Source organism: Taudactylus pleione, unplaced genomic scaffold (genome assembly GCF_031769625.1).
Source record: "Taudactylus pleione unplaced genomic scaffold, aTauple2 ptg000326l, whole genome shotgun sequence".
NCBI classification, from domain to species: Eukaryota; Metazoa; Chordata; class Amphibia; order Anura; family Myobatrachidae; genus Taudactylus; species Taudactylus pleione.
In genome coordinates this window covers 5,197,814-5,210,684 of record NW_028284727.1, presented here as the reverse complement: position 1 = coordinate 5,210,684, position 12,871 = coordinate 5,197,814, and positions in this window count along the sequence as shown.

Genomic DNA, 12,871 nt, shown 5'->3' with positions numbered 1-12,871 from the left:
ATAATTCAGTGCAGGCTGCGGCAATCATGTAGATGACAGGGAAAAACATCATAACAGTTACTTAAAGGTTACTAAGCACAGTTTATTTTCATTCTAGTCACTTATATACATTGGTTCTCACTTTTGTTACCTGTGAGCATACAGTATGAGGTCGATGAAGGAAGTGCAGACATTTATAAGGTGCCACAAAACTCTGCAGTGCTAGACAGGCAGAATAACAAATCATGCATAAAAACAGACAAGTACATATGAGGGTGATGGAGAGAGGTGCAGAGAGATCCCCTCCTCATCCTCATCATGTATAAGGTGCCACAAAACACTGCAGAGATGGACAGGCAGAATAGCAAATCATGCATAAAAACAGAACAAGTACATTTTATAGTTGAAGAAGCGGATGCAGGCGTGAAACGGGGTAAAGACGGTCCTGTCTAGGAGAGCTTGCAGTCTAAAGGGAGAGGGCAATGCTGAGACAATAGGAGCTCCTGGGCGAAGGAATTATAGCAGGTAGATCATTTATTTATGAACAGATTTATATCAGGTTAGAGCCACATGGCCAATGTAAAATAAATATAGTACCAATATTTAAATTATAGTAACCGGATGTTATACTGGTAAGCGTGACGGAAGTCATAAGTCAAATATCTGAAGGAATTCTAAGTGAGGCTATTCATGCATCTGTAATAGATAATGAACATATTCTTACCATGAGTTCACGACAAACAAGTTGGTAAAAAAAAATCTGTTTATTATTTAAGTGGTTAGTTTTAGAATGGATCTTGATACTGCAATGAATTGGATATATTTGAATGATGGAAAGGGGTTGGTACTGTTCCACATACCAGATACCAATATGCATTTGGTGGGGAGCATGAAATCATAGATTCTGTTGGGCACTGACATGCGACTGTTTATACAATTATTGCCCAGTCGCATTAATGTAGCACTGGTGGTTCTGGACATTCGTACATCAGTAAATAAAACCAATATAATATACAGAGCCGTAACTAGACTTTTTGGTGCCCTGTGCCAGAAAGAGCATTGGCGCCCCCCTTATTTTTGAAAGGGACATAATGCACCCAAAAAAGGGCCATGGCTTCATGGGGAAGGGCCAGAGAAGAGATAGGGGAGGCCAGGAGATGCTGGGGATGAAATAAGAGGAGGCTACGAGCAAGAATGATAATAAACAGAATTTTGACAGGCCCAAACAGCGCCCCCTGCCCTGTGGTGCCCTGTGCGATGGCATCGGCCGCACTACCCTAGCTATGGCCCTGATAATATAATATAATATAATATAACAAATAGATCCAATACTGACAAGTGGAAATAACGCTTATAACTGATTAGGTTTATGTAAATGGCTACCAGTTCCTTTTTCTACCTCAGAGAATATCGGGGGTTTCATGATACACAAAGCATATCAGTTTATAAGTACAGTCTCGCAGCAGTAGCAGAATGTAAAATTAAGTTCTCCAATGGCAAATATTTATGATTATATGTAAAAAGGTGTAAAAGTAATAGGGGTATATGTAATAGCCTGGGTTTGCCTTTGAAATGACTGCTACTTTAAAACACTAGGCAGTCTCGCACGGAACTCGCCGATGCCTGCAGTCCGCAGGCTATTACATTTACCCCAAAGTCTGTGAAAGTGTTCTCACGGAATTCTGCAGATCAGGTAAAGGATCATTTCCAGGGCCGGATTAACAACCGGGCGGGTGGAGCTGTAACTCCTTGCCCCCCATCAAAATAGTCCAACAGAAGCTGCTGTACCTATTTTAGACAGTAAAATATTTTCTTGATGCCCCAAATTTAATCAACTCAATGGTAAACTAGACACCTTATACAGTAGCTGTCAGCCAGACCCGCCCTCGAAACCCACCTAAGACAACAAAGTCTGGCAAATCCACACAATTGAGCATATTACTAGTATACTACACGACTATCATATTAAATTTTCCAAAGTATAGGATGCTTGGCTTACTCACTTTGGATCCCGCACTACTACTCATAAAGTATTCTACTCTTCTTCCTATAGGTTGTTCCTTGTAATCAATGCAAACTTCAGAGTTCCCTCCCCATCTCTATCCTGTACTAACATATCCATAGTTTCCTCCCTCCCTATCCTGATCCCCATTACCAATTAAAACCAATTAAAACCTTGCAACACAATATCTAAACAGTTTTTCGTAGTTCCCAATGTTTTTGTCACTGTTTCATATCTCTCTGTACCACGTTATATGCTACGAATATGTACTATACATTGACTCCACTACTGTTCAATCTCTGTCATGGTCCCCTCCCCCTCCTAACGGTTTATGCAAAAACAAAATATATAAATGTTATGTCAAGGGGGAAAAAATGTTCCTGCTACAGCCTGCCAACTGTACTTTATTTACCAATAACCAGCATTAGGCTGAACCAGCTACTATACACACAGCGTGGGGTCTCCCTGCCATATTGGTAATCAGCCCCAAACTTTTCAGACTGGGGCTTGAGTCCCTAGGGAAGTGGGGACTACCCACAACATGGGTTCCCACCTCCTCAATGATGTGCTGAATGGTTACTTTGCGGCAGTTCCCACGCTCTGACCAATCAGCACATCCCAATTAATCCCAAATATGAGAACATACAATGCAAACTCCTAGTTAGGTCCCTAGATGGTAATCAAGCTACTGACCCCCAGTGCTGTGATACAATTGTGCTGTCCTGTCTAGATTCATATATATTAGGGATGTGCAGGCTCGGATAGGTTCGAGTTTGCACGTGGAGTTCGGATTTTTCCCTCCAAAAAAACGGAACTCAGAAAGAGGCAAAACGTCATCTTGCACGGACGAACATCATCATTCCTGGACAAAAGTCCAGGAATGATGATGTTCGTCCGTGCAAGATGACGTTTTGCCTCTTTCTGAGTTCCGTTTTTTTGGAGGGAAAAATCCGAACTCCACGTGCAAACTCGAACCTATCCGAGCCTGCACATCCCTAATATATAAATATATATATATATATATATATATATATATTAATATATAAAATATCAGGCAAGCAATCTAACTAATTAAAGGAGTAGAGGGGATAATATTAAGATGTAGAACTAGACAGATTGTTTATACAGGATAAAAAGGTATGTTAGAGATGACTTAGGGCCTCATTTATCAATGAGTTTATCATTCACAACGAGTATGATAAATGGTGCTCAAGCCAAATATGTAGCTCCCAACTGTCATTTTCCAAAGAGATGACAGTTGGGAGCTGATTGGCTGGAGCACCATTATCACGCTCGTTGTGAATAAAACTGGTTGATAAACGAGGCCCTTAGTTTGTATAAAAGTATCTGAGTTCAATGCAGAGACTATGGGCCTGATCGAGATGTAGACGCTCTGCCGATGTCAGAGGTAGTGGAGCGATTTTTTTGCTCTTATGCATGCATCTAACTAGCACCTTGCGTCTTTTTTGTGTCCCTACAGAGTTGCAGTTCTGATTTCAGACGCATGCACGGAGAAGTGTATTGAAAATGTATTGGGCGTTAATGGGCGGTGATAGAGAGGTATCTTAGCGCTCAAGATGGTCCGTCTTATGGTAGTGTCAGTGACAGTGGTTGTCTACACAGATGCTCAATCGCTCACACAAGAGGCTGTACTTGGACAGAGAAACTGCACCTGCAATAGTACTAGTGCAAGTTTCGATGGTGCAACAATTAATTGGTATTTTAGCACCTACGGATGCAGCAAGTTGCGTCTCAGTCCTTGCACATTCGGACGTATGGACGTACACAAGGGAAAGAATTTATAGTGGCATTTGTATAAAGTCGCAGATGAGGGACTGCCAATAGTCCTAGCTGTGGGTGCTTCCTCATCCACCTCTGAATCAAGCCCACTTATGATGGCAGGGGCATTACACCCACTTCACCTGATGGGAGAAATGGTCTGGGCAATGGCCAATTCATTGCATGGATTAAAGAATGATTTTAATGCCTCTCTTACAAGCAATGGTATCGGCAGCTATAATTATTACAATACATTATTAGGGCGATTAGATGGGGTCGGGAACAAATTTGATTTTCTACTACGAGAATAGTCCATATAGCTGTAGGTCCTATAAAATTAAATAACCTGGATGGGCTTTTCTCTTTCAATCTTGCTAACTATGGGCGTGATAGAGAGTTGTACGCTAATGCCTCCGCAGCTGTGAATTTGTATGCAGCTCCTATGCGAAAACATGCCGCCCCTGGTAGATGTATTGAGACGCCCCTCCTGTGGCTTTATAAATCCAAGCATCTGCGTAAAATGTTGCAGCATAGGCATACAGATACGCAGCATTGGTTGCAGATCATTCGATTCTTGCAGTCCTGAGTGAGTATATGGTGCTGAACAATGGTCGTGGGAATTGAGACGCTGGAGCCATATTACTTGTGTATGGGATCATGGTTGCAGGGTGTGACATGCCTCCGAAACCGTCACAACATGCCTGCGTTATTTGCCACCACTCCCCATTATCTCCCCCAAACGCTCCCTGACAGTCACTCACACTGCAAATAAATAGTAACTGCGAGGGACTACGGTAACGTATCTTGATGCATTCGTATTGTGACTTACTGATAATCACTCAACTTCATAAACATCGGAATAGCGTACAGCTCTGAATCAGGCCCTATATAACTATGGACTGAGGTCCCTGATCCGTTGTTCAATGATTATTTATAATAAAGTGTGCATTATTTTTTCTAGACTTTCCAATAACAAATACATTTGTACAATAAATGGTTTCAGTAAATTAGGTCAACATTAATCATGTTACATGGTCATTATGTGGACATTGACCATGGTGACATTCAGCATGTCGACACTGATGACATGTTGGAATGGGCAGAATATCAAAACTGTTGTTTTAAGGTAAGTCAGTCCCTAACCCTTACCCTAATGTTGACATGTCAACATTTTCCAGGTGTCATCATTTATGATGATGACATTTTAACCATATCGATATTATGAATGTCAGCATTGTCACTGTGAACAATCTGACTGCATCCCCAATAAACACATATTGTAATTTTATTATTGTTTGTCAGAAATTCCTACTAAAATAGAAGATGACCCCGGCACATGCTCAGTTGTGAGCTCAGTGGACTGGAGTCTGCGCAGTAGTAGCACTCCTCCTTCAACACCCCCCTCTTGCTACAAGCTTCTCCGTGTTAGACAAACATTTCATTTCAGCTTTTCTGTAGCGACCTGTAAAATTAATTGGGTTAAACACATGAAAAGGCATCAATATATCACATGACTTCAACTTGGCCGTCTCAGAACTTTAACAAAAGTTCTTTAACTGATAGCATGGGGGCAGTGTCTCGGTCTGGAATTGGCTTCTCTGGGTGCAGTGAAGCATCTCAAAACGCAGCTGCTTTAAATAACACGCCCATGACACTCCCATAACACACCCACGACACTCCCATAACATGCCCACTTGATTGATTTTATTTTGTTCTCTTCAGACCACCTCCCAGTCACGGTTTTCCCTGGTCATTTCTGATACCAGCATTCCTATAAGCACACAAAAAGTAACGCAAATGCTGTATGGGTTCTCAGAATTTTGTGCAGTAGTAAATAATCACTGAAGTTCGTAAACATTGACATTGTGAGTACTTAGCGTGTACCTCTGAGGCCCTATGTATTGAATTTTTAGCGTAAGATTCAATTTGCCCCAATAAATTTAGGAGGGGGGTGAATAAAGGAGGTAGCCTTGGGCTTTATTCATTTAAGCTCCATTATTCCCCCTGATACCTGTGTTAACTCCCTTTAAAAGAATGTTCACAGATTAATGTGTCAACTGGTAGTTATCACCTGATTACAGCACAGTTATCGGGTAATTCTTTTCGGGTCTCATGAGAACCGAAAATAAATCCCCGTTTATTGGGGCTAAATGAAAAGCCTACGGTTATCAATTAACCCGCGGTAAATTACCACAGCTAATTGAATCTCCTCCATAATATATTATTTTCTCCAAAATAGCTGAAGTCACTCCTGTACTCTTGCAGAAAGCTATGTGCTACCTCTTTCTCTGTGGATCATGGTAGGAATGGCACATTTTGGGGGTTTCCCAAAACACTTTGGTGGCCCAAAACACTCTGCTCCAAGTCTGCTGCTTCAGAGCAGAGAAGCACCACAGACACTTCTCTCTGTGCTGCAAATCAAAATGGGCAAAATAGAACTGCTGCACATGCCCAACCACGGGAACTTACCTAACTGCTGTACATACACAAATGAATGTTGAGGTGGACTCACTGTTGACAGGAAGAGACCACACATTACACCTCCACCGTGAAATGCAGGGGCCATGGAGCCTATTGCTATACAGCAGAGTCCCTGCCCATCCACTGCTGCCGCCTTTCAAATGTTTGAGGGGGGCGAGTTGCCCACCCCCATTCTGACACCTATGAGTGGACCTCTAAATCAATGACCTGAAAGTCCTGCGTTTACTCTAGAAGAAATAGGTACTTGTGTCTGAGATGCGGTTGTATCCGACTCCTTATGCTTTGCACTAAAGCTTTAATAATTACTCATACCCCTTTTACACTAGCTCCAATAACCCGGGTTTTCGCACATGAACGAGCAGCAACCCGTGTGTGAAATAGGCTGGGTTTGAAATAAGCGGGGTCGTGTGACTTGGCATTTCCACCATGGTCACAACCCGGCTCGTGATGCAGTGTGAACGGGTAACCCGGGTCCCGTTCTCTGCATAGGAAGAGCCGGCGCTTGGAGATAATCTCCAAGCGCCAGCTCATCACGTGATACCTATGGCATCATCGACCAGCATCAGTGCTGGGTCAGGCCACCTGTCTGTATGGGGTCTCAGCCGGGTCGCACTCGGAATGGGTGCGTGAACAAAATCCCGGGTGCAACCCACTATTCAAATGGAAAAGAGGAATTAGTAGCTATGATGCACTGTAGGTATTCTTGAACAGCTATGCATTAAGGTGTTTTAATAGTTTGCTACTTTGCGAAGACGGTCTCCAGAAAGTTAATTAATTGCAACCCCTTGTAAATCATTATTATACATATAGGGACTAACAGGGTCACTCTCCTTGTTATCTTCACTGAAGTACACAAGTGCAGAATTTATTATATTAGTCTCAATTGGTATTTCTATACAGTAGATGTAAAAGCCAGAGCTTATAGCTATGAGCTATTGTGGAATAAACAACCTCCTAAAATGTATTTTAATTACATATAAGTTACTTTTTATCCCATCGCAACTACTGAAAAGCATCTTCATTTGTAAGGATACTAGTGTGTCAATTTTAAGCTGCTGCTGTTGAAAGTTGCAACTCCTGTCACTTAAATAGTAATGCAGCCAGATATGGAACTCGTCTGTGATGATTGATGATCTCAACCTGTGTGGTACTCTCCCAAACTTCTCCTATAGTAAATGATGCTGAGAATATAACAGGATATTAGGATTACTCTAGTTGTTCCCAGGCTCAGATCTCCTATGATAGGGGTCAGTGAACTTTTTTACATTTTGCCCCAAAATATATTTAGATATGCCGACGTTACCCCCTTGATTTGAAAGGAAGGAAATCATATAGTAGTGCCCCTGTAGTAGTGCCCCCATAGTTATGCCCCTGTAGTAGTGCCCCCATATAATGCCCCTGTAGTGCCGCTTGTACAAAAAAAAATACTTACCTTAATCCCCACTCCTGCATCCGCCACCGTCCTGTCCGCCCGGCTGCTCCTCGGAACTATGGGAGAGACGTCATGACGTCTCTCCCATAGTGCGCATGGAGAGAGGCGGAAGCTGGAGTTCAGAAGAGAACTCCAGCCTCCGGCTAATGCGGCGCTGCAGGGAAGGAGCCGGGCACCTGCTGGTAATAACATCTCGGCGGGCGTCCGGCTTAGAGCCTCCCTGCGGCACAACTGGGCATGCATATGAATCATATATTATAGAATGATTCATATGCATGCCCGGCTGTCCATCCATTACCCCCAGGAATTTCATTTTTACCCCATGTGGGGTAATTTACCCCTGTTCCCTGACCACTGTCCTACGAGATCCTAGCAGGGCCGTAACTAGGGTGGTGCAACCTGTGCCTTGGCACAGGGCACCGCAGAACAGGGGGCGCTGTTTGGGCCTGTCAATTTTCCTGTTTATTGTGATTCTTACTTGTAGCTTCCTCTTCTTTTATGCCCAGCATCTCCTGGTCTCCTCTATCTCTACCCTGGCACTTCCCTATGAGGCCATGGCCCTTTCTCAGGTGCATTATCTTATATCCCTATTTGAAAAATGTGGGTGGGGGGGACACTAGTGCTCTTTCTGGCACAGGGCACCAAAAAGTCTAGTTACGGCTCTGGCCTCCCTGCTATGCTGAAGAATACCGCTGTGGCTGCTAAAGATAGTATATATTATTATTATTATTATCCTTTATTTATATGGCGCCACAAGTGTTCCGCAGCGCCTTACAAAGTACATAAACAAATAATTTGACAACTGACTTACAGTACAAAATAGGACAAGGACATGGATAATATACATTGATACATAAGTAACCATAACACCTAGATATGCAACAGAGCGTAAGCAACCAAGTGTTAGGTGCCCTGGAGGGGGGTAAGAAGTAGGCAAAAGTAAAGTAAGGAGAAGCACAAGAGGGTAGAGGCCCTGCTCGTAAGAGCTTACATTCTAGTTTATAGTCTGGGCTGCTGAGCTCTGCTGCTGTGTGCAGTGTGACAGTTTATACTCACTGCTGGTAGGGCGTTGCTGTCACTACCAACAATACACCAGGGTGCTTAGTTCCTCCCTTCAGGTAGCCTACAACAGCCGGATACACTGACAGTAAAAACGGGCTGCCCCTGCGCTCTCTGGTCAGACTATGTGCTGCCTCTCTCCACGATCCCCGCCTCCTTGTCATTTTGTAGCCCTGTCACATGTTGATCCCTGCTGCTGCTCCACCTCCTGAACGGCCAGACTTGCCTACTCTCCACTAACACAGCTTCACAGCTGTGCTGATCTGCTGCAGCTCTGCCTCCTCTGTCAGTGGGATGATTTTTCTGTCAGCTGTCGCTGCCGGTGCTTGGCTGCTGCTGCAAGACACGTGACCACCGCAGGCTCCTGTATCCTCAGTACCTATGCTGGGACTCAGGATTCCCTAGCCGGCTCCACCCCCCTGCGCCTGGTATTACCTCAGGATATGTACACCAATAGATCACATATCACTGTAAAATAACGTTCAAATTTATAGATTGTAAGCTTACGAGCAGGGCCTTTCTACCTATATATCTGTCTGTTATTACCCAGTTTTGTTCTATAAATGTTTCCAATTGTAAAGCGCAACGGAATAGGCTGCGCTATATAAGAAACTGTTAATAAATAAATATATTTATTAATATCAGATTTACCCTTAACCAGGGTTACAACAAGAACTAAATAAATTCAATCTAAATGTATTTTTCATGCTGAATTCGAACATGATTTCAGACTTATTCCATCAGACAGGGTTTTTTGTGACATAAGTTTTTAAAGTTTTATTAAATTAGTACCTACGTCAGTCTAAATTCTGGCTGACCTAAAAAGTCCTAGGTTATGATTTTCATGAAAATGTCACCTCTGGATTTAAAGGTCACTTCACCACACACATAACAGAAATTGTCTGGGTGATGTAAACACTTTCTTGGCATTATTGAAAATAACAACTAATACAACAAATACTTGTGTTAACAGGCTCCTCTATGGTGAGAGACACCCAGGGGTCACAGGACAATGTGCTAAGCCCTGATTGGAGGAGCCCAACACACATGCTCCTCTGACCCGACCAGGGGGTCAGGGCAACACCAGCCGGTCAAGCTGCATGGAGGAGAGAAGGAGAAAGCTGCTGAAGGCTCCACATAAAAGTGAGAGGGGAGAGTGGAGAGGGACAACAAGGGGACAGGGCCACCATTATGGGGGTACAGCCAGTACTCCTGTGCTGAACCCTGACAGCAGAGGTGCCATGGCCGTCTGCAAAGAATTATTACATTGCCACACAGGTCAGTGCAAATTGCTAGTGCTGGCCACTGGCCGGAGAGATGTCATGATACCACACAACAGTAACACGGCCGGCCAGCGCCAGTGGCATGTGACCGGCGCTGTCATCACAGGCAGACTGGGGGCCCCGAGCCTGCGGCACTTATGATCCTGACCACATACTCCTGACTTTGTGAAACAGTACGTGGCTGACCCACCAGGATTATTGGCACTTTCAAGGCCAGACTGAGGTTTATGAAGGTGCGCGCCCCGCGCCCCCCATTCTTATACAGACCCCTTCCAGAGCAATGAAACAATCTTCCCTTCTACTACAATTGCAGCAACCACAGGTGAACCGCCCCTGTTATTCACCTACACTCTCTTCCCCTAGTTCTACCTACTTACATTAGCTAGGCATTGTGGCTGTGCACCACAGGGAGCAGAAGCTGCGGTGCCCAATGTCACTCTGTTACCCCTTCCCACTTTACAACTGACACTGGCCTCTTTGACATATGTGCCCTTGCTCCTTTTTCCTCCATTTTACCATCTGTGCCCATTGTACCTCCCCCTTCACATCTTTGCCTCTGCCCATTCCTCATATGTGCCTCTGCCTCTTCATGAACCTGCCTCATATACCCATCTGTGTCAGCTCCCCCCACATGTGCCTCTCCTGCCCCATATGTGATTCTGCTCCCCTCCCCACGTCTCTTTGCTATTGTTATTCTGTGTGCATGTATAAACATATATATATATATTCTTCTATATCTTCTATTTAATTTATGTGAGGTCTGATGGCACGTGGAGAGATCTGAGGGACATACCTGTTATTTGACAGGAGCATGTGCTTACTCCATGTACCAGGGCTGAATGCTACACCTCTGCTTCCGTTGGAGCAGGATTTGGTGGTATGTGTGTAAGGGAGGGGGGGAGCAGGGGCTGTTGGTTTTATTTGTACTGGGCCCCACAATTTCTGATGGCAGCCCTGTAGGGGGACATATTGTTTATATGCCCAGGTCTGTCTGTTTGTCTGTGTGTATGACAGGCCATAAAGAAATCTAAAAATCTGAAAAAAGAAAAGTAACTGTCACAAACACACTGTGCCTGATGGAAAGATTCACTATTTTCTTGTGTAAAAAAGTCATGTTGACCAGTGTATTCCACCACCGGTTCTTACTCTGACAGCTTAAATTGTGAAGGGAACCAGATACAGTGGCAAACGCAGGATTTCTAAGGGGTGGGGGGGTCCGAATGCCTGATTTTAGAGTGAGTGTGGCCAGTCCATGAAGAGGGTATACTTAGCACCTAACCAGCTTTAATATGAGTCATACAAAGTGTATTGTGTGTCATAATTCCAGCATATAGAGGACCAGCAATCACAGTAAGCCATTAGATGCGGCAGTAGGGCCATCCTGCCTGAGCTGAATGCTTTTATTTTAGATGTGGGCACCAGAACAAGTCTGGGAGCCAGTGGCGTAACTTCATCCCAGACGCCCGGAAGCAGGTTATAATTTGGTGCCCCCCTCTAATAAAAAAAGGAAAAATAAATATGGTGCATATCTATCTATTACATATGCACAAAAACACTAATATAGAACAGCCTTAAGTATGGTAAATATATTGTGGGAAAATGGAGGATGTGCCCCTTCAGTGCTGGTGTCTGGACTCGATATTGTGTGGTAGGATTGAACTGGCTCATTGTGAAGGAGGACATATTGGGCAACAAATGGTTCTCCTAAAAAGGAAAAGTATGTCTGACATCTGTATATTCATATACTGACAAATGGGTGTAAGAGTAGGGCACTAAATTAGGAATGAGAGAAGAGGTGGAGAGAGGACAGGAGATTCAGACATGTGGGTGAAAGAGATGGAGGACAGGAGAGGCAGACATAGAGGGCAAGAAACCTGGCCATGGAGGAAACATACAGTTGGGGACGGGGAATGTGGGCATGAGAGACCCAGAGCTTAGGGAACACATATATAGGGCAGGGAACATAAGCATGAGAGAAACATAGAGGGCAGGAAACATTGGCATGGGAAATACATAGAGGACAGGAGACATAGGCATGGGAGATACACAGAGGACAGGAGACATGGCATGGGAGATACACAGAGTACAGGAGACATAGGCATGGGAGATACACAGAGGACAGGAGACATAGGCATGGGAGATACACAGAGGACAGGAGACATAGGCATGGGAGATACATAGAGTACAGGAGACATAGGCATGGGAGATACACAGAGGACAGGAGACATAGGCATGGGAGATACACAGAAGACAGGAGACATAGGCATGGGAGATACACAGAGGACAGGTGACATAGGCATGGGAGATACACAGAGGACAGGAGACATAGGCATGGGAGATACACAGAGGACAGGAGACATAGGCATGGGAGACACACAGAGGACAGGAGACATAGGCATGACATATAAAAAGATAGAAGCATACATGAGACATACATAGAGGAGAAAACATGTGGGAGTGATTGAATGTACACGGAGGACAGAAGATATGGACATGAGACATACAGAAATTACAAAAGACGTGGCCATGAGAGATACATACTGGAGGACATTAGTGATAATTATAGAGATTAAACAGAGTTAGGCAACAGGAGTGTAAAATTATTTCTGGGCTGTGAAGCCAATATTGTCACTTACAGTATCTTTTAAATTAGTTCCTAACACTTTGCTGCTTCCCACCCCCTGCTGCCTCAATCACCCCCATTGTAAGCACTCTCCTGTGGGATAGATAAAGAAGTGAGTTTGTCTGTTCTACAGTACCTTCATTTCACCTTGCGGCATTCCCGGGTCCCGGCCACTGTCCCCGCAGTCAGTGACTGCGGCCGCGCTGGTTTCACAGCACTCTCCCCCGCAGTCA